At 36.1% G+C, this 27,209-nt stretch overlaps 1 long non-coding RNA gene across 2 annotated transcripts; it reads left to right on the forward strand.

Moving 5' to 3' along the window:
* Window positions 1–27,209, forward strand: LOC140843556 (uncharacterized). 2 transcript variants are annotated; one of them, XR_012121407.1, is made up of 4 exons: window positions 1–100; window positions 4,367–4,493; window positions 13,654–13,713; window positions 26,969–27,209. It is a non-coding gene; the product is annotated as an uncharacterized lncRNA (long non-coding RNA). The 2 variants fall into 2 exon arrangements; XR_012121406.1 differs by having other exon boundaries at window positions 53–237.

The following is a 27,209-nucleotide window of genomic DNA, read 5'->3' on the forward strand; positions in this document are numbered from 1 at the left end:
GTTCCGGACTAATGTGTTACATAATGACAGGTAACCAACACAACATCTCCAGAACGCTCAGCAAGTTTGGCAAAAATTATTAAACTGCTGTTGTTTTAAGGTATCTGTCATGACTAATGCGAGAAATACCAAGAAAATCTATAGCGAGTATAGTAGAGTATATTAATATTCAAATACAACATACAGCTCTTATGGATATAATGTTGGATGATTAGTTCATGTCTTTGTTCACTGCAAGTACGTAAAAAGCTTTTCGTGTTTTTAAATAGCCCAGAAGTTATTAATACTGAAGGTCCTTCGCTTAGATAAAATGTACTGAAACAACAATTTAATTTTACATTTATATTGTGAGATGATCTGTCGTGGGATTTCTTAACTATACCTGTAGTTAGAATTATATTTTCAAATTAATAAAGATTTATAATATTACCTGATGTTGGAAAATTAAAAAAAAAAGTTATTTGCTTATTTTCCAAGGTACTACAAATACTGTCTTACAGCAACTTGTAAAATACAAATAACTAGTCTGATTCTCAGGTCTGTGCTCTTCAAATGCAGGTTTTCTCAAAAACACAGCCCACAGAAAAGTCCTGACTCGGAATTCCTTCAGGGATGACAGCAATTCTTACAGATATATAATTTCAGGCAAACAAAAAATTCCAGCATCTTGAGAAACTAAAATAGTATCTTTTTATTTCCCCCTTAAGAGAATTAACTTGGATTATTGCTTCTTCTTCCTTTTAATCATCAAAAGCTCAATATTTTTAAAGTATTCATTCTAGGGATTAAAAACACATGCTGGAAAAGCTGAAAATTTTTCAGATTTATTTTAAAACAGGGAGAAAGGGCCCCTTTCCGAGTACAGCCTTTGTATATATGGTACAATGCTAACAAAACACAAAATAAAATACACCTAAGCATATGGCTTCACCTTAAAAAAGGGCTGAGCTATTGGCCACAGTCAGTAACCAGAGCATTTGTACAATTTTAATAGGTATAAAGTTATTTATTCTGTGTATGACCATTTTATCGTCGTAAGACTGTCTTTGCAGTTGGAAGATGCTGTTTGTTTTGAGAAGCCCCTGACATTCACCCCTCCTTGAAATCTTTGCACTGAAATCAAGACTTCTGAAGTTTAAAAGATGGCTCCTCAAACCCTGAGGGAAGAATAAAGCTTCCTGGAAAACAGAAAATCCTAAAGTAGAAACTTCTTGCTTCTTCAATTGTAGTAAAGAAAAAAAAAATCACTTTTCAATAGAAGATTTAAGAATTATATAAACCCCAATGTCCCACACAGTTCGTGCCACCTGGGGAAGGAGACAACAGGAAACCTGAAAGTGAAGTGCAGACAGCATTTTGATATTTCAAAATTGGTCCTCATCACACACACATACACTTGGTAACTATGTGAGGTGATGGATGTGTTGATTAACTTGATTGTGATAAGTATTTTACAATGTATATGTATATTAAATCATCACATTGCACACCTTTTAAAAAATCATTCTGTACAACCTAAATGCATGCAATTTTTATTTGTCAATCATACCTCAACAAAGCTGGGGGAAAAAAATCTTGATTACATGAAATCAAAGCTAACTCTGAATACCTAAAGCTAAATCACAAGGGTACAAATTTAACACAATTTTAGAAAAGAAAATTTAGCAGCAGACATTTGAAGCTGTGCACTTTTCTTCAATCTTTCCATTACAAGTCACTTGTCAATATGCACAATAGTCTGTTGAAGTGATTTTTAAATAACTATTTCTTTTTTCTAACTATGGATTCTTTTATTTTAGCAAAAACTTAATAGCCCAGTATATAAAACAGGTGAACTGGTACTTTTGAAATATAACAGAAAACACTGAGTTTTCACTTAAAACAGTACAGAGGACGTAAAACAAGTTGACTCTGCATAAAATGAGTTATATTACATTATTAGGCTTTCAGAAAGGCATAGAACCTTGCAAGGACCAAGAAAAGGAAAGGAAAGAAAGAAAAATAAAAATTAAGAAAAAAAACTACAAAAAACCAACAGGTGAATATAAAAAATATAATCATTACAAAATAATAATGATTGTGTCTAACTAATTGGGTCTTTTTAAAAAAGAAGTAACAACTGATGGAGAACAACAGAATATAAAGCAGTGAGACTGACCTGAGCTCATATTCTAAAGGACTTACTGCTGTATTTTTCATGATTCTGATTAATATGTAAGCTGTAGACTCTGTTAAGTTCATAAGAAAAATTCCGAAGGATCATTATTAAGAAATGAAAACAATTTATATAATTTTCAACCTGCAAATCAGTAGAAGTAAAAATTAAGTAACCCCCCACACAGAAGCAATGAAAGTCCATTCTGAAACAGCAGCAAGAAAAAAATATTTACTTTGTAAAGCATAAGTTCAGATTTACTGCTAAAAGCAATAAATGTAATTGATCTAACTTAAGAAAAAGAGGTTGCCAGAACAGATTTTTTCAAGGATTAATGCTAGGTTAATATAAGAAACAAATCCCAAAAGATATACATAGAACTAAAGACTAATGGAAAAGCAAAAAAATATACAAGTGAATACTAGCTAAAAATTTGAAGTATTCATATAAAATGTTCAATTAATCAAATAGTTATAAAATTATGAAGCTAATAAACTAGACTGAAAATATATAAAGCTAAAACTGATAAAACCTCAGGATGATATTGTTAAATACTTTATTAACATAATGAAAGATTCTAGCTTATCTCTTCCAAACATAAAAATATTGGTGAGCATATAGATTTGAAAAACACAATAGCAAGTTGCTTTATGAGACTATTTATATAACCAACAGTTAGCAATATGAGCTCATTTCAAGTATGTTTGGTACATTTATACAAACTGAATATATTTTACGCTATAAAGACAAGTTTCAATAAATTACCAATATCAATAGAATATAAGTTCCATAATGGCAAGGGTTTTTGTTTGCTTATTCTCTATCATATGCATACATGTAGGCATTCAATGAATATTTGTTGTGTGAGCAAAAGCAATAATGTTTTCTGACCCAATCAATTAAATCAGATGTCAGTAACTACACCTAAACAAACAAAAAATTAGATATGATAGCAATAATTCTGGAGAATATGTGTCAAAGAGTAGGGATAAAATTTGAAATTGAACTATAGAAAAATAGAATGATTTTGAAAATATTATGCATCAAAATGGAAGAAAAACAGCTGAGAAATACCTAGAAGGAAATATGTAATCTTAAATATTAATATGAGAAGAAAAGGCTGATGAAGTAGATGTCTGAAATTAAGGAATTAGAGAAGAAAGTAAATGCAAATTAAAAAGAACAAAAAAGTAAATTTGCCACATGTTGATCCTTTGAAATGACCAAAATTATAGGCAGTTTCAACTAATCAATGGGACTTATCAAAGAGAGAAAGGGAAATAAAGTGTAAATAATTGACATGTGGAATAAAAATTGGATATACATATAAATACCTAATACATATTAATATTTAATGAGAATGATAAAAATATGTAGGCCACTAAATTAGAAGATTTCAAAAAATTTAACTTACAAAACCGAAGTCAAGAACTTTTAAAGTAAATAATCCTAGAATTATGACAGAAATGTATTCAGTAATATGATACTGTGATTTATAATAAGAAATATATATTTGGCCTTTGTCCCATTTCTGGCAGAAACTTCTAACGCCTTTGAAATTTCCTAAGCAAAGATGTCTTTTTTTTATGTTAATGAGGTGACTTTGGGGTTTTTTATGTTAATGAGGTGACTTTGGGGTTGACTGGTTGGGATCTTCAGTGCCACCTCCTGACCTGGGGAAGAGGAGAAAGGGCTGGAGGTCAAATCAGGTCATCTGAATGACCACATATGTTTCCTAAAAATGACAGTATCACACGTGTTCAGATTGATGGTCACATGGCTAATGTAGTTTACCCTGGGCTGTCTGAGCAGCTAGCTTTTCTTCAAGCTTTGTGTTCACTACCTGGACCTGGACCCAAGTTAGGGTGGTTGAGTCTAGGCCCGCTGCACATCCCTGGTTCTGGGATCCAGGCTGAAGGAACAGCAATGACCTGGGTATGTTCATCTCCCAAGGGATCATCAGAGCCCAAGAGCTAAGGCAAACCGCACAAGCATAGTTAAGCTACCCAAGCTTTGAGTTCATTAACATTCCAGTGTTCAAAGTTGAGTGACACAACCAAGTTCAAAACGTGTAGACTGGAGAAATGTATTCTACCATAGCGAAGAAAGATATTTTCCCCTACCCTTCTAGGTTCTTTTGACTGCTTTATTAATTAAATTGATGTAAAACAGATAAACAGGTGAAAAATGAATTTAATTTCATATGTACAGGAGCCCCACAACAAACTGAGAGACTCAAAGACAGTCAGGCAACTGGAGTTTATATGCCATTCCAAACTAAGGAGAAAAGGGGCGTCTGGGACTCTAAAGGAAGACGATTCACAGGAAGATGAGAAGAGTGAGTACTTGGCAGAGAAATGTTTGCCATGCCAGGCAGAGACAACGGAACACAGAGGAATTTCAGCAAACAGGCCTGCTGCACTCTCCCCAGCTTACCACGTAGCCTAGACCTCTTTGTAGTGGTTTCTGATGATAGAGCTCTTCCCCTACCTTCCCCTTTGTCTAATTCTTTGAAGCAGTGAAGGGGTAGTAAAAAGTGTCACTGAGTTATTTTGGGCCTTGATTGTCTTCAGCTAAAAATAATCCACATGCCACAGTGGCATATTTTTGGAAGGCTTGTTGTGAACCCCTTTACCACCGTAGATCATCAGAGAGTCAAATTTTGCTGACCATTAATTTAATCTATAGCAAAAGGCAATCTTCTTGATGACATCATTTCTATTAATCTACAAAAAAGCATGACTAAACTGTAACTTGCTTAATGATCTTTACACATATGATTGAAACTTTTAAGCTTGTTTCTCAGAAAAGCAATGGAATGAAAATGCTAAATATAGAATAGTAGTTAACTCCATGTGTGAGGTAAGGGAAATGGATTGGATATAGGAGGTATTTACAGTTAAGAGCAAAGTTATCAGTAATATTCTTGTTCTTCAGGTGATGAATTCAAAGTATTCATTATATAGTCATGTATCACATTCCTCAGTCATTGTGCATATTCTTTGGTAGGTAATATATATTATTATATAATTTAAAAAGAAGTGCAGAAAGCATGAGTTTTGGAAACTTAGAAAAGTGAATGCTGGCTCCACTTGGGTGCAATGGATGAAGTTATTGATTTGTGCGAGCATTTTTTTTTCTTAAAGACATTTATATTATGGAAAAATGGTAATGCCGGCACTCAAGATGTTAGATAATTAATTGAGACAACATAAGTAAATTGCTTAGCACAGACTAGATGCTCAATAAAATCTCTTCTATACTAGGAAATGTATTCTACATTTATTCTCTTTCTCCTGTCGTGAGTGTGAGTGTTTAGAATTATCACTACAACTAACAAAAAGCATTCATGCAGGTTCAAGACAATTATACTACTGACCATTCTGTCTGGGTGTCTTAAGTCACACAATTCTGAGAAACAAAAAAAAAAAGCTATAGGTAGCCAAAGCATGAGCAAAGTGTAAATAAGTTTCACAATACAATACTAAGAAATCGGGCGTTCACGCCCTGCGGTGTGCCTAAGTGCCTCACTGGAGCAGTAAATGGGAGAAATTGAAGACAGCACAGCATGATATAAAGGGCAGAATAATGGATTTTGCATAGGAGCCTGGGTAGCAAACACAGCTCGGCCACTGTGTGAGTTTAGTTCTAATCTCTCTAATGTGTTTGAATATCTGCAAAATAAAAGTTAATTATAAGAATTTTTTCATAGGACAGCTGTAGGTAATAGTTTAAAAATCGATAAAATAATAGTTAAAACATAATGTCACTATCTGGTCAGCACTGGATGGAAGCATTGTACTTCTGAGAAGACGGAAATTCTGGGTGAACCCGCACATTCTCTGTCCACAACTTCTGAAGGGCACAATCTCAGATAATCAATTTCATTGTTAAACATTACTTCAAAAATGTTTACGGTATAATGATAATTTTAAACAATTGAACCTTTGTTTCAAGCTTTTCATTAAAGTACAGTAAAATATGAAACACTGTGGTAATGCAAATACATTCTTATTAAGTATGCATTAAACACTTGAAGAAGTACTTCCAACTGGCCAGTGAATGCATGGAAATGTACTACACACCCATGGGTTTTATTTTAGATGTTCACTTTAATGGCTCACAGAATTGAGACCAATCTCAATCAGGATCTGCTATAACGCAGCTCAAAGAGTTTTTGTTGAAAATCTAAATGAACCAAAATAAGATGATATCCTGAAGTCACTTTCTGAGCATTTTCTTCTTCTAAAAACTTCCATATATAAAAACATTTCAATGCTAGCAAGGGACATGCTCAAGTAAAAACAAATTGAGGGAGGGTAAGCATGTGAGAATTTCATAGAATAAGTGTTTGCATTTGAACCCGCATATTTGGCTCTAACCCCAGTGTCCTTAAGCACTGAGTTACATACCCTTTCATTTGGGAGAAGAAATTATATTGTGAAGGCTTTGAGTAGCTCTATCCTAGTCCAAGGGAGTGATATTTATAGAGAGGTCCCAAAACCCACCTGTGATAGAGTTGGGTTCAGAAGTCAGCCTTTCTAATAAAATCCAGTGCTCATTCTCATAATACAGCCTGCAGATAGTTGGCGTTTCTAAAATGTATTATGCCAATACATAAAATACACATTTAAGTATAAGAATAATGTCCTATATTCAACAGACCTATCATCTCTGGGTAGTTCCTGAATTTGTGAAAGCCCTGAGACATCTATCCTACAAGCCATATCTCAATGGCCAAACATTCCTCAAAAACTTCCATTGTGATGTTATACAGATCACAAAAGGTGGAATCTGGGTAATTACTTCTAATTCCACTTTACTGTTCTTTATATAAGTTCTTAGGAAAACAACTGTGAACATGCTAGCATCTCTACCCACCAGATTTAATAGGACAGTCCCCCAAATCTTGAAGGTGTCACCAGAGCAATATTCTCAATGGTTCCAGTAACATGTGCAGTATTTAGAGATATTCTTAAAGTATATTTGAGGACAGGATATGGAAAAGAAGACAGAGAATAGGAAGAAAGAGTATGAAAAGTTGAATTGAAGCTTTATAATGTCGTGTTTATGAGGTTTTCAGTGATCTTGGCCTGTGCTCCATTGCAAAGCATGTTGTAATGCTGCCCTTGAAATCTAACATATATAATCTTTGGCCAGCACACATTTTTTTTCCTGTCAAACATTTCAAGGATTAGGTCCTGCTGGCAGCTTAAAAGCATTTGCTAAAGTTAACAGAATCACATTTTTTTCTTGCACATTTATTCAGGCAAAGGATCTAGATATTTGATAAGTGTCTTTAACTGTAGCTCATGTTATCATGATTGACTCCACGTTATGGAGGAGCAAATAAGTTTCATGAAAACCTTAAACATCCTGCACAAAAATTACACTCTTGATTTCTATTTTTGATCAGTATGGCACAAAAGATTGATAAATTAGACTAGGAAGAATTAATATTGTCAAAATGGCCATCCTGCCCAAAGCAATATACAGATTTGATGCAATCCCTATCAAATTACCAACAACATTCTTCAACGAACTGGAACAAGTAGTTCAAAAATTCATATGGAAACACCAAAGACCCCGAATAGCCAAAGCAATCCTGAAAAAGAAGAATAAAGTAGGGGGGATCTCACTCCCCAACTTCAAGCTCTACTACAAAACCATAGTAATCAAGACAATTTGGTACTGGCACAAGAACAGAGCCACAGACTAGTGGAACAGATTAGAGACTCCAGACATTAACCCAAACATATATGGTCAATTAATATTTGATAAAGGAGCCATGGACATACAATGGGGAAATGACTGTCTCTACAACAGATGGTGTTGGCAAAACTGGACAGCTACATGCAGGAGAATGAAACTGGATCACTGTCTAACCCCATACACAAAAGTAAATTCAGAATGGATCTAAGACCTGAATATGTCATGAAACCATAAAACTCTTAGAAAAAAACAGGCAAAAATCTCTTGGACATAAACATGAGTGACTTCTTCATGAATATATCTCCCCGGGCAAGGAAAACAAAAGCAAAAATGAACAAGTGGGACTCTATCAAGCTGAAAAGCTTCTGTACAGCAAAGGACACCATCAATAGAACAAAAAGGTACCCTACAGTATGGGAGAATGTATTCGTAAATGACAGATCCGATGAAGGCTTGACATCCAAAATATATAAAGAGCTCACGTACCTCAACAAACAAAAAGCAAATAATTCAATTAAAAAATGGGAAGAGGAGCTGAACAGACAGTTCTCCAAAGAAGAAATTCAGATGGCCAACAGACACATGAAAAGATGCTCCACATTGCTAGTTATCAGAGAAATGCAAATTAAAACTACAATGAGATATCATCTCACACCAGTAAGGATGGCTACCATCCAAAAGACAAACAATAACAAATGTTGGCAAGGCTGTGGAGAAAGGGGAACCCTCCCACACTGCTGGTGGGAATGTAAATTAGTTCAACCATTGTGGAAAGCAGTATGGAGGTTCATCAAAATGCTCAAAACAGACTTACCATTTGACCGAGGAATTCCACTCCTAGGAATTTACCCTAAGAACACAGCAATCAAGTTTGAGAAAGACAGATGCACCCCTATGTTTATCGCAGCACTATTTACAATAGCCAAGAATTGGAAGCAACCTAAATGTCCATCGGTAGATGAATGGATAAAGAAGATGTGGTACATATACACAATGGAATACTACTCAGCCATAAGAAGAGGGCAAATCCTACCATTTACAGCAACATGGATGGAGCTGGAGGGTATTAGGCTCAGTGAAACAAGCCAAGCCGAGAAAGAGAAATACCAAATGATTTCACTCATCTGGGGAGTATAAGAACAAAGGAAAAACTGAAGGAACAAAACAGCAGCGGAATCACAGAACCCAAAATGGACTAACAGTTACCAAAGGGAAAGAGACTGGGGAGAATGGGAGGGTAGGGAGGGATAAAAGCAGGGAAGAAGAAAGGGGGTGTTATGATTAGCATGTATAATGTGGGGGGTGGGGGAACGGGGAGGGCTTTGCAACACAGAGAAGACAAGTAGCGATTCTACAACATCTTACTATGTTGATGGACAGTGACTGTAATAGGGTTTGTTTGGGGGACTTGGGGTAGGGGAGGGCCTAGTAAACATAATGTTCTTCATGTAATTGTACATTAATGATAACAAAATAAAAATAAATAAATAAATAAATAAAAGATTGATAAATTAATTATGGGGGCAGGCCTGATTATTTCTTAGATCCTATGTCCGCAGAACATTCTGTGTGAGCACAGCATTCCACAGATTGAGAGAGGGCGGCAGAAAAGTGTTAATTAAGGTAAATTCTGAAGGAGCTTCAGAGACTGGAACCTGGAGGGAGCAGCACGGACTTATTCAAGGAGGTGCTGCAGTAGAAAGATTGAGCAGTTTGGAATAAGATAGATTTCAGGTCATTTCCCAACTCTGTCACCTATTGGCTTGGTGAGCTTGGACAAATTATTAAATCCTCATGAACTTCAATTTCCTCATTTATAAAATGGGATTAATGGGAACATTTTAGGATTTTTATAAGGATTACATGAGAAATTCTGTGTAAATCCCTTAGCTTGGTGATAGATGCAGAATAGGTCCACTAATTAGGGCACAGGTTAGGCTGTTATGACAAAGATCCCAAAAAAGTGCTGTCTAAACAGATGACAACATATTTCTATTTCACATGACAGTTTGGTGACCAAGGATCTGGGGGAGGTAAGCAGCTCTGCTCAGTAGGAAATTCAAGGACAGACACAGGTTCCTTTTATCTTGTTGCTTTGCTGACACCTCGAGTGTTGTGTTATCTGCATGTTCAAAGCCGGCTCCCACAGCATATCAATCAGAACCCCATCAAGAATGCAGGACACAGGCCATTGGGATATTTGAAGTGACTTTAGTAAAGGGACAATTTACAACAGCAGGGCAGGGTTAAAGGACACTCAAAAGATTTTGTAAAACATGTCAGAGGAGGCCAGAGAACAAGGCCTCTGACAACTTGCCTGAAAGGGCAAGAAGAAGAATTTACCAGAATCTGGAGGAGAAAGCTAGCCGGCAGGACCTGGGATATTCGGTGGAGTGAAGCGGTCCTGGAACGGACAGAATCAGAGGAATGAATACCTGACCTTGTTCTCCCCACACCCTCATATCAATGTCTCCAGGTGGTCCTGGTCCTGAGGACAAATACGCCTACAGCAGCTGTTCTTAAACAGCCTGCCAGAGCACAAAATGTAACAAAGGGGCTAAAGAAATAAAAATTTTATGCACGATTTGTTACTTTTATCCACCAGGAGCCATTTTTGTAATTTGTCCTGAAGACAAAATATATTCCCCAAACAGAAGACATTCCACGTCCCATCAGCTATTGTATAATCACAGAGCAACGTGCATTTGGTTACATCTGATCTGATATCGAGCTTCCGTACCTCCTGGCACTCGTCACGGATAGTAACGGGGAAGAGGAGGGACACTGAACAGTGAACTAACAGAGATCATATGGCCGCTACTGGTCCCTCTCCTCTTTCCACCTTTTCCTTCCTTTCTGCTGCTCACTAGGCTGGACTGGACTCTTTCCGTGACTGGTTAACCCAAAACTGCATTCCTTCATTACCTATTGGCCCTGTCTTTTTGTGTTTGCCGTGCTTTCTCACTGATTAAGACGACTGGACAAGAAGGGCCAAGAGCTGCCCTGATGAATGTCATTTGTTCCACATACTTCTTTTCGCCCCACTGTTTTGCAACAGTCGATTTTCCCTTCAGTGATTGAGATTATAAAGACTGCGGCCCCTGAAGAGACCCCCATTCTTTTGGGGAGGTTTAGGAGATAAAAATGACCAAGTTCTGGTCCCAGGTTTCCGTCTAAGGGAACTACATCACTGACAGAAACCTTCCTTCTTGTGGTGCTGGAACCTCCAAATGAACTGAAGTCCTGGTGATAACACTGGCACAGTGCTTTATTTGGAGAAATAGTGAGAGAGGCCATTCCCACTTCTTCCCCATTTGGTATAGGGAAGAAGATAACCTTGCAAAGTGTTGTCTCTAAGAAGATCCTACACCTGACCCTTCAGAAAGCCTATCTTCCATTTAAAAAAGACAAACTGCTCTGTGTGACAGGGCATGAGGAAAGACAAGTTAATGCAATGAGAGTGAGCCCAGTACACTCTTTCCTTCGCTGTGAAACGAACTGCATGTGCAGAAACAATGTGATGTGTTTACGACAATGGGAAGATACTGTTTAAACCCATGACACCCATGGGAATTGTCTCCCATTTCTGGAAAGTACGTGTCTTACTAACGCATCTATGGTGTTTCCTACCTCTTGCTCTCCAAGCACAATTAACATAAGATAATTATATTAATTTAGGCTGCTAAACAGAATACAAAAGACTGGGTAGCTTAAACTATAAACATTTATTTCTCACAGTTTTGGAGGCTGGAATATCGAGATCAAGGTGCCAGTAGAGTCTGTGTCTGGTGAACGCCTATTTCCTGGCTCGCTAACCGCACACTTCCTGGCTGAGTCCTCACATTATGAAGAGAGAGAGGGTTCTGGTCCCTCCTCACAAAAGCAGTAATTCCGTCATAGGCACTCTACTCTCATGACCTCATCTAAACTTAAATTACCCCTTAGAGGCCCAACTATAAATCCTATCACATTGGAGGTTAGGGTTTCAACAGATGAACATTGTGGAGATAAGTATTCAGCTCAAAGAAATTATGAATGTACTAGAAAAGCATGGAATACTATAACAATAAAGGTCAACTGATCGTCATTTCTCTTAGTGATACAATTGGGGGCAATAATTTTTGGCTATGCTGATTTTCTCTAGAAATGACAATCCATCCAGAGCCACAGAAGCCATTGGTATCTCCACTAGATTAAGTTTGCTGTCATCTCTTGCTCCTGAAAATGTCACTGGCAATCACCAACATTTGGATCTATTTACCAGGGATGTGCTAGAAATGCAGAAACTGACACTACTTCCTAGACCTTTTCAATCGGAATATGCATTTTTGATAAAATTCCCAGGAGATTTTGATCCAGAGTACAGTTTGGGAAGTAGAGTTAGAGCTCATCATTTCCTTTTCAAGATCCACTTTGTTCTTGAGCTAGCCAGCCAATCAGGTGAACTTCTTAGGGAAATCAACTGCACTGTATTATTCATTAAATTGAGAGGTAGTCTAATCTCTGTAGGTCTCTAAAGAGGCAATATTTCTGTTGGTTCCCATATTAGTGCTTGTGTGGAAAGCACTTCCATTATCTGACTTTTTTTCTTTCTTAGCAATGGTAGGCAACATGCATTATCAATTTATTTCTAGGAATTTTTAGATTAATTAGCTTTACAAAGATCTTGTCAATCAAAACACTCTGAATACCATGCGACTCCTGTCACTAACTGCCACCACTCTATCCCTGTGACCACCTTATCTCTAATTTATGTACCATAGATGGTCTCTGTGTACTATGATCTTATTTTCTTATTTAGATCAAGTCCCTAAATTAGTTGTGGTATTCCCCATTTTCATCTGCAGCCTACAGAGGAAAGCCACCTCTGAATTTTTCAAAGATACTAGTGCCCTTGTCACTGAGGCATTTTTTATTGCTTTCATAAAGAGAACACCCTCCTGGATTCAACCATTTCATCAGACGGGGCTTAAGACCAACTTAGCACTTTGCACGTAATAGATGCACACACTGTCCTCCTGCTTGAGCCTGCGCACTACTTCCTCTGGCACAGCAGTGCTGCCGGTTCATCCCCATTGACTTTCCATGGAGCAATTAGCCCCCGCTCAGAATGTAACTTCCACCCCCCAAGGCTCAAGCTAACACTTTTAATCCAGGACCCTGAGTAAGTGCGCACATGTCAGTAAAATCAGGTTGATAACATCTTATGTTTTGAAAGCCTTCTCTAACACCTTCAGAATACAATCTCATTACAATATCAGGCTCATGCTGATAAAATTTGACAATGTCATGCATCTCTTTCAATATACTGGCTATTTTCTGCCAGGCCTTGCCCTTCTATATTGGCAATAAGCTAGGAATGAACTCCTATTGTAAGCTTGGAGGAAAATGAGGGATTGTCAGGGTTGGGTTCTGTGGAGAATCCCCTTAGAGGGCAACAGCCTGATATGGTAGGGAAAACCTGGCTGTCTTAGAGGGAAGACAGAATACTTCCACCAGAAAAAGAGATTCAACATAATTTGAGAATTCAATATCTCAGCTTCAAAAGTCCCAGAGCCATAGCAGTGTTTCCATGGTCCCCATCATTTCCCTCACCTTAGCACCATCATACCTGGTGGGGATGAGCATTTAATTGGTGCGGTGTTTCCATAGCCCAAAAAATCAGACTCTAGGCTGACCCTCATGCTTATCTTCCCCACAGAGATTTTTCTGACTTTGCATCTGTAGTTTGAGTTAGACTTCCAAGGTCATCACTGTGGTATTTTTTTCCTATGTATCATTTTTAGGGCCAGCAGAAGGAACCAGCTTCCCCACAATCCTTATATTTAGAATCATCTCCTGAGCAAGTAAGTATCATTGTCACTTTATCTCTGTCCTTTTTTCTTCCAGCAAGGAAGGTGGCAGATATGTAAGCAAATTTATTCTATAAATGTATGTAAGGGTCTGTGTCCTGGAGCAACATCTGGTACTATTCCTTGTATCAATTAAGTTTTCAGAAAGTGGTGGTGGAGGTTGGTCACACTCATGCTAAAAAGGAGAAGAGTCTAATAAAGAAGCTAGTTACAATGGTATAGAGAGGGTTAAATGAACCTGAAAATAAAGGAGAATTATCATACCTAGAACAGAAAAGGGAAGAGAAGGAAAGTCTTTTGGAACCCAAAAAGGATAACCACAGCTGAAGGACTGAACTATCTCACAGGTGTATCTGAGGGAAAGAACACACATCTGGACAGAAATGAAGCCAGAAGAAGAAATCCCTCCTTCCACTAACCCATCTTCCATTGATTTAACCCCACTGGAATTCAGGGCACCTGGGAGTCCATAAGAGCCAGTTTCCCAGGGCACAGAACAACTGAATGGTGGAGAGTGCATCTAGGGGGCAAACAGAAAATACCCAGCCCCTACCTACAGTTAATTCCAGCATCCAGTGCAGAAGAAGAGGATAGAGGGTAAGCAATGTTTCGTTTTGTATTTTTGAAAGGATCCAGCATGTGAGCACATAGATTGCTCTTGCATTTCTCTGGCCAAAACTGAGACACGTGGCCACAACATCTGCAAGAATAACTGAGAAATGCAAATTCAAGCCAGGTGGCCACATGCACAGCTAAAGCTTGAAGGTTTAATTATTTAGATAAAGGAGAAAATGGATCCTGAGGGAAATTTAGTGAATTCTGTCATAGTAGATTGCTGGAAAGGTCAATATGATTATCATTAGTAGTGGTTTTAGTGGCCAAGATAAAGGAAGATGATATAAATGGAATGTGACTGTGTCAGTCATTCAACACATATTCATTTATCTTCCAATTTTTGTCCAGATTTACACATTAGACAGAGGACCATGGAAGGATATTATGCACAATCCGTACCTTGCTGACGTTGGTTGACTCCCCGCTCCTGTTCTCTCTCTGCCATTCATATAGATCACCTCTTTGGAGGAAAATAAATAACTGAGTATCAAAATGTATTTTTATGGCAGGAAAAGGGCATATGGTGCTCAGGTAGAGCAAAGGTAATAGAATCCCACAGAACTGGCATTAGATTCATTCAATTAATATTTGTGAAATGCTGCTATCTGCCGAAAATGATAATTTAACATTTAACAGCAAAAATATCCTGTGCTCTTAAACCTTATTTTCTGGTTGGGACTACAATAAAAACATATATTTCAGGATGAGAGATGTAAATGCCATTTTATACAGGATTGTTAGGGAAGTTCTGCCTGAAAGGTCAATACTTGAATGCAGTGATGGAGAAATCTACAAAGATCTGTGAAAAGAATGTTCAGGGCTGAAAGGAACCTAACCCCACGTGCCTTCAGATAAGGGTACACTTGGTGTAGATGACAACTAGTAGCCCAGAAGAGGAATGAGTGAACGGGGAATGATAGAAAACGTGGTCTGAAAGGACAATGGACCTGGTCATATAGGTTCTCATTGTCCATTAGAAAATTTTTTATTTTATTATGATGTGGAAGACATCTCTTAAGGAAGAAGGTGGCAAAAAATAATGCCCATTTTACATTCTGGCTTCTGTGAAAGAGATCATGGCAGTGTGCACATAATTGTGGCGGGTAATAGTAAGAAGTATTTGGATTCTAGTTATACACATAGATGGCATGGCTGGTAGAATTGACTAATATATTAGCTTGGGGTGTTCCAAGAAAAAAAATGTAGAATGACTAATGTTTCCAGGCTAACCGCTGAGTAGCCAGATAGCACTGAGAGATGAGTACATATGATCCTGAGTCTTGCCCAATCAAAGACCGTTTTGTTTTGAGTGACTGTTCAGAATTAGACACTGGTAAGGCACTAGGTGAAGCTTTCTTAGGAAACTAGGAAAAGAAGAAGACATAGCACCCAGAATTCTAAGTTACTTAACATGATTCATTTCACTGTAAATTAACCTTAATTAAAGATTAATTTGTATTAAAAATATCCCTAAAATGCCAATCTACAAAGGGATTCAGAGATTTTTAAATGATTTTTACATTAATGTAATTCTTTCAATAATTTTATTTTGCTTTCCTCGCAAACTTTATCAGAAATTAGTCACACCAAGAAAAGGTGAATTTTAAGTAATTAGAGTCAGGAGAAGACCCAGGTAGATACTTGGAAATTATGGAGAAATTCTCAGCATAGAGAGCTTCTGAATGGAAGAACTCGTCTGAATTTAGGATACATAGTGGTTAGAGCCCCATAATATATCTAAAAAAACGGTAGATGCAGATTTAAGAGTCACCGGTATTAAATAGAATGGTTAGAACCATGAGCAAGGCTAAGAGAGAGCACGTGTAGATTGAAAAATTCAGGGTACCTTGGACAGAACTCTAGGAACACCAACAAATACCTTCCCTTCTACCTCTTCCATTCCATTTCCTTACTCTCAAGACAGAGAATCCCAGATTCATTTTGTAACTATATGTCATATTTCATTATTATGCAGTAAGAATTTTTGACTTGCTTGGAAACCTGCTTTGTATTTCTATGGGAATATCCTCTACACACTAAAAATAAGATTATGGATTTTAAAGTGACACTCTATTTGTAAACTTCAAAGGAACTGTTCAATTCCATTTGCATTCTTTTAATGTGAAAGAAATAACTTGGATTTAAATATTTTTTCCTAATTCAAGGATCAGTGGCTATGAAGATGGCTCAGTACCTCAGTTCTGAAGAGCTAGCTGACCCAAATAGTGTGAAATTATAAAGGTTAATGAAATGATTTTAGGACACACTACAATATTTCACAATATCATTGAATGTATATTGTGATATTAGCCTATATGTTTAAATGTTGATTTCAAAATAGAAGAGAAATAAAATGTAATGGTCCAATATGTAAGTAAATACATTTAAATTTCTGCAGAGGGAATCATTATAACCATCTTTTTCCTAGTGGGGATGGCATACAAGGTTTAAATAGTTGGACATAGATAATTTCTATGAAAAAGTACCAGAAAGAATATTTTCAATGCATTTGCCTCACAAATTACATAACCAAAAATAAAGTAGTCACTTTTCACTAAAAATATAATACTGTCAATCACTGGCCTTAATTCATTTATTTTGTTTTAAATTATTCAAGTTCTAATGAAAGATGAATCATTTCTCTTGACAGATACGTTTACTAATTCATATTTATATTTCAAAGATGTGGATGGGTCAGGAGAGGTCATTGAGGTGAACTAATGTCTTCTCATGTTCTATTTTAGCACATGTTTTCTACAAGAGAACATTTGTTTGAAAAAAAGGAGTGTGATTTGACTGATATGGGTAACAGAACTGACATTAGCTTAAATTCTTTGGTGTTCTGATTTTATATCCCATATTTTGGTTTTATAATAGTGTGAATTAATTCAATTTGTAAGGTGCAGTAATAGAACAAAGGTAATTATGAAGGATGTGTCAGCCTTGTTAAAATATTGCTACTTTAATGTGCCTCTTGAAAAATATTTCTTAATGTAATTATAGTGAAAGAAATCATATTTTTTATAAATCTCTTTTTGGAGGTAAAAACGTATTCAAAGTGCATATTGTTACACAATAATATGCAAATAATAAATAAAAACATGCAAAATAATGTTCTTCCTTGCCTTATATGCAATCAAAGCAAGCAGGCATAGCTATAGATTAGTCTCACTGGAAATAGAAGACAGAAGTGAAAAAATACATATGCATATTTTTATACATATTAGAAAATATAGCCAACTGCAGAAACTTTATGTAGAAATAAATTTTTTGTTCAACTCCTTAAGCAAATATGGAAAATACCCAATGAAGAAAACTCAACACAAACCACTAATTTAAAAACATGTTTCATTTCAAACATGTGACTTTAAAGAACTCATCTTCAAATAATTTATGACATATACATGTAACACACACGCATATTTTTCCTTCTACACGGATTTATTTCCAAGCTTTATTGACTAGAACATGCTTGTGATTTTGATTAAACAAAATCATAAACAAAAAAGAAAGTAAAACCAAAAGCATATCCATTGTTAATGGTCTATTTAAGGCTGTGAAATAAAATGCTGGGTATTTACTTATGTTACAATAAATATATTCCTCTGTGATTCTAATATTTATGGATTTGTTTTCTACTTTGATTAACATAACTCCTATCAATCATGAGATTTCAGGGGAGAGAGTTTCATCTGTTTCCATGTTTCTTCACAATGACTCTCATAAGACTTAATCTCTTTTTCCTCCCACCTTGCTAGAGTTCTGGAAGTTAGCAATTCTGGATCAGTGAATCTTTTTTTTAAAATTTTTTATTAAGGTATGATTGATACACACTCTTATGAAGGTTTCACATGAAAAAGCAATGTGGTTACTACATTTACCCATATTATCAAGTCCCCACCCACACCCCAATGCAGTGACTGTCCATCAGTGCAGCAAGTTGCCAGAGATCCACTATGTCCCTTCTGTTTGCTACACTGTTCTCCCCGTGATCCCCCACACCATGGGTACTAAACATAATACCCCTCAGTCCCCTTCTCCCTCCCTCCCCACACACCCTCTCACACCCCTCCCCTTTGGTAACCACTAGTTCATTCTTGGAGTCTCTGAGTCTGCTGCTATTTTGTTCCTTCAGTTTTGCCTCATTGTTATACTCCACAAATGAGGGAAATCATTTGACATTTGTCTTTCTCTACCTGACTTATTTCACTGAGAATAATGTCCTCCAACTCCATCCATGTTGTTGCAAATGGTAGGATTTGTTTCTTTCTTATGACGGAATAGTATCTCATTGTGTATATGTACCACCTCTTCTTTATGCATTATTCATCTACTGATGGACACTTAGGTTGCTTCCATATCTTGGCTATTGTAAAAAGTGCTGTGATAAACATAGGGATGCATATGTCTTTGTGAATCTGAGAAGTTGTATTCTTTAGGTAAATTCCAAGGAGTGGAATTCCCAGGTCAAATGGTATTTCCATTTTTAGTTTTTTGAGGAACCTCCATATTGCTTTCCACAATGGTTGAACTAGCTTACATTCCCACCAGCAGTGTAGGAGGATTCCCCATTCTCCACATCCTCGCCAGCATTTGTTGTTCTTAGTCTTTTCGATGCTGGCCATCCTTATTGGTGTGAGGTGATATCTCATTGTGCTTTTAATTTGCATTTCCCTGAAGATTAGTGATGTGGAGCATCTTTTCATGTATCTGTTGGCCATCTGAATTTCTTCTTTGGAGAACTGTCTCTTTATATCCTCTGCCCATTTGTTAATCAGGTTATTTGCTTTTTGGATGTTGAAGCGCGTGAGTTCTTTATATATTTTGGATGTTAACCCCTTGTTGGATATGTCATTTACAAATATATTCTCCCATACTGTAAGATGCCTTTTCGTTCTGTTGATGGTGTCCTTTACTCTGTGTATCTTTTATGCTAACCCAAACTTTCCCTTGGGCAGTTCCAAACTCTAGACACTGGAGGGATGGTGTGATGAAGAAATCTATGTCCATAGAGCTAAGGCACATTCAACAATGCAGCTTTAACAGAAATAGTGTTTTTATTTTAATCTCATTTTATACTTTATGTAGTTATCTCTGGCTGTGTAAAAGATCACCTCAAGATGTAGTGTATTAAAAATAAACAACAAAAATGTATCCTAACCCTGAATCTGTAACTTGGGCGGAATGCAGTGGAAATGGATCATCTCAGCTACAAAGCATCAGGTCGGCCTGCTTAACTGGCCTTGGAGGGTCTACTACGAGAATAGCTTCCTCGCATCTTTGGTAATTTGTCAGATGTCTTCTGGGAGCTCAGCTGGGATTGCTGGCTCGGTCCTCTCCGTGGGGCTTCTTTATGGGATTCCACACAGTGTGGTGCTTGCAGTTCCTCATAGTACGGTGGCTGAGTTCCAAGACAGAATGCGCCACATGACGGGAAGAGAAAGGGTTAGTCAGGGTTCTCTAGGGGAACAGGACCAGTGGGATGGATATATAATGGAAGAGGTTTATTACTAGAAATGAACTTACTAAATTACGGAGGCTGAGAAGTCCCAAGACTTGCCAATTGTAAGCTGGAGACCCAGCAGAGCCAGCAGCGTAATTTAGTCCAAGTCCAAAGACTTGAGAACCAGGGCAGCTGAGGGCAGAAAAAGACGGATGTTGCAGCTCAATCAGTCAGGCAGGAATGACAGAATTCTTCCTTCCTCATTTTATACTTTATATTTTATTTTGTTTGGGCCCGCAGTGGATAGGATGATGCGCACCCACACTGGTAACGGAAAACCACGTTACTGAGTTCTCTGATTCAAATGCTGGCTTCACCTAGACACATGCTCACAGGCATAATCCAAAACAATGTTTAAGCAAATATCTGGGCGCTCTGTGACCCAGTCAAGTTGACACATAAAATTAATGATCAAAGGAAGCTACCTGTTTCTCAAGGCAAAGCGTACCTTCTACCATAGTCTGTTGGTCAGAAAGTCCCAGAAACCCAGCCAGATACCCTGGGAGGGGACACAGATCCCCACTCTTGATAGGAAGGCACACTTGCAGCCCTCTTTAATCTACTACAGTTTTCAATTCAGAGAGAAGTTTCCTATGTCGGCTACCTGATAATATCATTCATTATTAATTCTGGTATTCTTGTAATATAAATTAGTCAGTAATAAATTTAATATTTTGTTTATGTTTTTCCTTTGAAATGGCGAAACTGGGGCCTAAATAGTGAACTTACTGTATGTAGTTCTCCCCATGAATCTGTGGCTCAAACACAATTAACATTATTAGGTTGTATTCTAGAGTATTTCAGAAGTGAATTCAAAGTTTGTTTAACTCAATTAAAAAAAATACATTGAAACCCTGTCATAGATTTTATGATACACAGACAAAAAGACATCTGACCTAGAGAAGTGAACCATAAGGTAGAAAACTCACGGATATTAGCATAATCCAAGCCGGAAAGAAACAGCGCTAATTTCAGCTGCATTATGAGCTTAGGGGTGCTATACATTCGTGTTTTCAGATGAAACACATGCTGGAATTTCTTTTTATAGTTTCATGAGCATGTTGAAGCGCCTTAAAACACACATCAAAGACTTTTTCTCTTCTTACTGTTTTCTTATTTCACTTGAAAATATTATTCATGATGCTGTTTTATTTGACAAGCCAATGATTTAAATTTTTATCTCCTTCCCTAGCTCCCCATCTTAGCTGCAGACAACAAATCCAATTCCCTACTTAACATTTTCACTTAGGAGTGTTAAAAGCAGTCCAAATATCCCCAAATTAATTCATGTTGTTTGCCCCAAACTTGGTCCCCCTCTACTGTGCCCCATCACGGTTCCCATGGAATTGCAAAAGCCAAATCTAGGGCTTCTCTTTGACAATCCTATCTCTATCAATGTGCATACGAAATGTTTTTTATCTCCTACGCTGTGAACCCCACAAAGGAAACTCCATGAAAGCAACGATTGTGCCACTTTTTGTTTATCATCACATCCCCTGTGCCTGGCCCAGTTTTAGTGTTCAGTACATTTTGCTGAATGAAATAACTGTCCCTGGTTCTGCCTTTATTTTGGAAACATATTTGATAAATTCATAAAAGCAAATGGAGTTGTGAAGTGCATATGGTGAGAAACATGCAAAAGTCTATTTTCTTAAGTTTGAACATTTATAGAGATGAATCAGAGTTCAGTAGGAATTGTTAAGGACAAAAGTATGTATTTTTGGAAAGAATTACATCTCATATATATATATATATTGGGGATACTTTCAGGATTCTTTAGGGACTGCACAGGCTTTTTCCCAAAGGAAGCACTAAATTTAGGACACTGAATGCACATCACAAAATAGTCCGGAGATTTTATAGCTCAGTCACCAACAGAGAGAAGTGGCAAAATAGCACAAAAGACTGTTTCTCAAGCAGTGTAAATCATGTAGTAAGAATAAGATTTTTTGTTTTCTGTATTATCAATAGCTGAAAGAATTGCCTCTGAGGCAAATAACACAGAAGTAGACAGGCCATTCAGATGCCATTTAAACATTGAGTACTAATGGGCCACAGACTCTTACTGCTCTTTTTCCTATTTATCAAGTTTCAAGTAACCTCATAATGTTTTTATTCCTTTCTGTCAAGGAATCATTTCTCTAGTCTCCAGATAAAATTTCTTTACTCCCAAATTCCTTTAAAAAGTAGGCTTCTGACAATCCTTTTTCACAACTCCTCAGCTCCTGTGAGTTCTAATGATAACTTCAGTTGAGAAATGATTTTCTACTTACTCATCTGTTTTCCCCAATAAGTTGCCAGGTTCTTAAGAATGAACATTGTATTATATTATATACATCCTTGGATCTCCAGTGCTTAACACAGTTCCTGGCCTACCATAGAGGACTGACATTACCTGCTTTACAAACACATGGACAAAAATGAATGTGCTATCCAGATAAAAATAAAGAAATGAAAAGAGAATGCTGCTGTGAAGGACAAAGCATAGGAAGAAATACAGAATGCTCCATGAGAGAAAAGCAACGGGCAGAAAATGGAGTAAAAAGCTCACATGATTTATTTTGCAAACTCCCATTTATTTATTTATTTATTGCTCTTAAGAAAATAAATTCATCAGATATGTTTTAAGTTCATTTAGGGTAGTGTTTTTTGAGCATTTTGGCCAAAATTTATTTTAAGACATACATTATGCATGAAGACTCAGTATTCAAGCACACCCATGGATAGACACACACATGATGAATTCCAAGATTGCACCATCTCTGCTGTGTCTGCTTTGTAAATCAAATGTATAGGTCATTAGTGGGTTGTGACCTACAGTTTCAGAGTGTCCTAGATGAGAGGTGTTCTGGATGCACATATTCAATGCAGCATGACTGTGGTAAAGTATTTACAAATAATTTGCAAGAGTAACTAACCCTAGTGTGGTTGGGTCTCTATCAGCTTTTAGTAGTGAAGGAATAGCTACAAAGGCGGAATGATCACTTCAAGGCGTTGAAATGTATGGAGGCCAGACTCTGGATCTCTGCCTATGGCAAAACCGCAAGATCCAAATAAAGGGATTTCTTGACTCATTTTATCATCTAAGTTTCAGGTAAATAATTTAGGCAAATGACTTTGAGTCACTATGTGCTATATGCGATCAAATTATTTCAGAGAGGAAAAAGGACATACTTGATTCAAATCTTATTTATGAATATTCAACAAATATATTTTTTTTCCATCAAAAAGATCCTTTCTAACCTTATCTATTTGTTGTGAATAAATTCCACATTACTGTTTCACAGGCTGATCTTATGTCACAAAGAAAGTTTTTATGCATTTAGAGTATAACAAATTTTGAACTAAAAGCCTTGTTAGGTTGACATTTTGTCTTTCTCAGATAATATGATATATTCTATAAAAAGTCACAATTCTTTTGAGAAATTTTTTAGTTTTATACAATATTTTTCACTTATTAGCTTAAATTAGATGAGCACTTTCTAAAATAAAAGCTTAAGCTTAAAGAAGCCAAGACACTTAGAAGTTTGTATATTTCTTTTTTGAAGGTTTAAATAATTGTTGAAGAGTTCACAGAAATATAAGGTAGCCAGTGAAAAATGGAGAATAAATGTAATTATTCAGCCTAAAGCAAGTGAAGTTTTAGGTAGCACATTCAAATGCACACACTGCAGTAGTCTAATTGGAAATAACTATTCTTGAGAAGCTACTTATATTTTCAATTCAGATCTGGAATGCAAGAGTACATTCAAAAGTCAGAACTGAAAATGTAGCCTCAATATACCTCATTTTGACATATTGTGCTTCTGAAGGTATATTCACTTTAGGTTTTTTTAAAGAAGGAGCAAAACATCATTTTATAATGCAATGTTCCTATTATTATAAGAGGAATTACTGAAAAAATGTAAACCCCTCAAAGAGCTGTTCAGTTTATTACAAAGGAAGAGACAAACACAATGGTCTGGAAGTAGAGGTGACAGTTTTGCTAAGAGCCTAATTATCTCCTGATATTTGGAAAAGGTAAGGCCTTTCTCCCCCCACGTTCTCATCAGGTTTCCGCTTTGCCCTTGACTTGCTGTCTATTGAATATTGACAAGTCAAAATTAGGCTGCATTTTTGAGGTAGAAATTAAACAGAAATGTGTTGTGGAAAAGAAATGAATATGTAAGAAATCTTTGCTGATGGACAGTGACTGTCATGGGGTATGTGGTGGGGACTTGAGAATTGGGGGTATCTAGCGACCACAGTATTGTTCTTGTAATTGTATATTAATGATACCAAAAAAAAAAAAATCAGACAAAAAAAAAGAGTTTACAGTTACTTTCACCACATTTTAAAATATCGTTCAGAATACCAAATGTGAGAAAAATTGTGACAACTTTTAAAACAAAAAATATACAAATGTATGTGTCTGTTTATACGAGAGGTTTTGTCTACCTTATTTACATGTGTACATTGGAAACTTTAGATCACTTCAAAATGCAAAGAAATTGTAAAAATGAACAAATGGAAAAAAAATAACAAAGCTATGAATGTAATTTTATTTGATTTTTTTCACCCATCAGTTTAATATAGTATAACCGAATAAATTGACAAAGGCTTAAACATCATAAAAATATTAGTATGTTTAAGCTTCTAGGTCGGTAGTTACTAGAGGATTAGTAGAGGATAGTGGTGAAGTTAGAACCTGTGTCTGACTCCTGGTTAGATGTGTGAATTTGGACAATATATTGTTAATCTCTTGGTGCCTTAGTCCCCAAAATGTGTAATGTGAATACATATCTGGTGAGTCAGCTAATAAAGGTATTAAAGTGCTTAGAATAGTGACTCTAGAACATATTTACCACTGTATGTCTCTGCTTTCATTGTCTATTACAGCATTAGGAAAAAGATGAAATAGATGTCTATCAATAAATTGACTTTTTGTGGATAATGAAGCATATAAGATTAGAAGAGAAAGAGATACAATTTGAGTATGTTCAAAATTATACCAATGTGAATCACAGAGAGACCAAGCTAAAAATATTTCAATGTAAATAGTATTTGGTCACTGTATGACTCAATCAAAAATAAGCCATTCTTAAAATAAAATTTAACCTTAAAATAAATACTTTTCCCCTTCTTTAGTAAATGTGGCTCAGCATTTGTCACACATTTTCTACTCAAAATCTTTAGTACACCAGTATGGCTCTATGATACTACAAGAAATAGTGCACATTTAGGTAGCAGGCTATTTAATGCTTTGGAACGAAAAATAAAATCAGCCTTGGTTTGGAATACCTTAATAAAAGTGAGGAGCAATTTTAGTGTTTCAGGAACAATCTGAAAAGAATAAAAGAGCCAGGTATCCCCACTGGCCAAATTTAAAAGAAATTGAAATCAAAATAATAATTATAAATATGAGAAAGAAGTCGTGATTTTGAAATCATGATTTCACAATGACAAAATGCAACTGGAATGAAAAAAGGTTGTCTGTAAACAGGTGTGATTGTTTCTACTATTGTTTATTCTCTCTCAGAAAATATAAAAGACAGAATAACACAAGCTATGATTAAACCCAATTGTCCTGAAATAGAAGAAGAAAAGAAGACTGAACAGTTCTAGAAGTCCTCAGTTAAGAACTATAGAAAGTTTTTCAATACCTGACCAGAACAGGTGGATTTGCACAAAGACAACTAGCCCTCATCTCTTGGGAGACATGTACAGATGACAGCAAAATACATACAGACAGTATGACAAGTTATGTCAGGCAGCTGAGACTGAGGCTGTACCTCTCTATTTCTTGTAGTTCTGCAAAATTTTAACTCTATAAAAGTACTTGAATAAATATGACCATAATCATAGAAAAGTGTTAAAAGTAATTGGGAAGTTAAATGTAGGGAGTTATAAGATAATAAATGACAATAATAATATGGAAGTACATAGTAGTAATAGTTGTGATTTGAAAAAATGAAGGTATAGGAAAGTACATATTAATTTGTAATATTAACACTTTCGTAACCTGTTTTTGCTTTGTCATCATTGCAAACTTTTACAAGATTAGACTATTTTTAAATGAATCTAAGGTAAACTTAAAGGTTTTAAAATTAAATTATTTAAATTAACGTTAAGAAAATTTTATGGAATAAATTTTGACCAGTGCTAAACTGTTAAACGATTTAGCCCATGTTGACATATCTGAGAAATTAAAATGTTAGCTAAGTTTTTGCTTTACTACTAATGTTACTTCTATTCAAATTTTTAGAGGAATCCTGGTTAAACAATTTTATATAATGAATCAACTACACAAAAAGTGTCTTGGATTAAGGAGTCTACTTAAAAATATAAAATTTTCCTATAACTTAACCCTAGGAACAAGTTCATAATACCAGTGTATGAATAGTTCAGTTGATTCCTATTTTTCTTTAACTTTATAAGAGATTGTAATATATAAACAACTTTGAGATGGGGAGAAATAATCACTTTGCAATATTTGGTGATGATGTCTAATAAACTTTTACTGGTTATGGTATAGGACAAAGAGAACAAAACTCCTAGCCAAATTATAACTGTTTTAAAAAAAATAGAATTTTTCACTTTTGAAAATTATATTCTGGGCTAAGTTTTTCAATAAAGATGTACTGCAATCTTTTTTTTTTTTTTCCTTCATAAAGAATTAAGAGCAAAACTGAGTGACTAACACTGAAATGATCACATTGCCTTGCTCCGGGAATTCAGGCTGTTGGATTTAATCACTTCTTTGATACAGGCATCTCATGATCATGTGATACATCTGAGACTGTTTTCCAAGAGGAATATTAAGTATGGCTCTTCACATTTTATGACACTTAAAATATTGGTAACAAAATAATAGTGATGAAAGCATGAATATGTGCCTTTTCTCTTAAAGGATGCCACATGATTTTAAGTGTTGAAAGGAAATATTTGCTTTTATTATGAACTTTATCTTGTCATCCAATAATTATAATATTTAAGAATAATCTACCAAATGATGGTTAAGTTATTACAGGCCAATCATTCCACTCTGTGTTTAGAATGTGTAAGGAAAAAGCGAACTAAAAGATTAGCTTGTGAAAATTATTTGAAAGCCAATTTGCCTTCTTAAAAATCTCTTTGCTTTCTACAACACAGGCCTGGCCTATCACCCTAAGATTCCAGTACTATGCAGACAGCATTACTTACTTCCTTTCTGCAAGAGGACCTCATTTTAATAAAGGGAAGTAGATTGAAGGCCACTTTGAATGTATTTGCATAGCACTTTCACATTTAGCTGCAACCTGCTGCAGGCTCTCATTTGGAATGAAACAAGTGGTGTTCAATGCAGAGAAGAGCTAGAATCCAGAGACTCAGCTTCTAGATGTCTCCACACACA

This window comes from Manis javanica, chromosome 9, assembly GCF_040802235.1.
Source record: "Manis javanica isolate MJ-LG chromosome 9, MJ_LKY, whole genome shotgun sequence".
Lineage (NCBI taxonomy): Eukaryota > Metazoa > Chordata > Mammalia > Pholidota > Manidae > Manis > Manis javanica.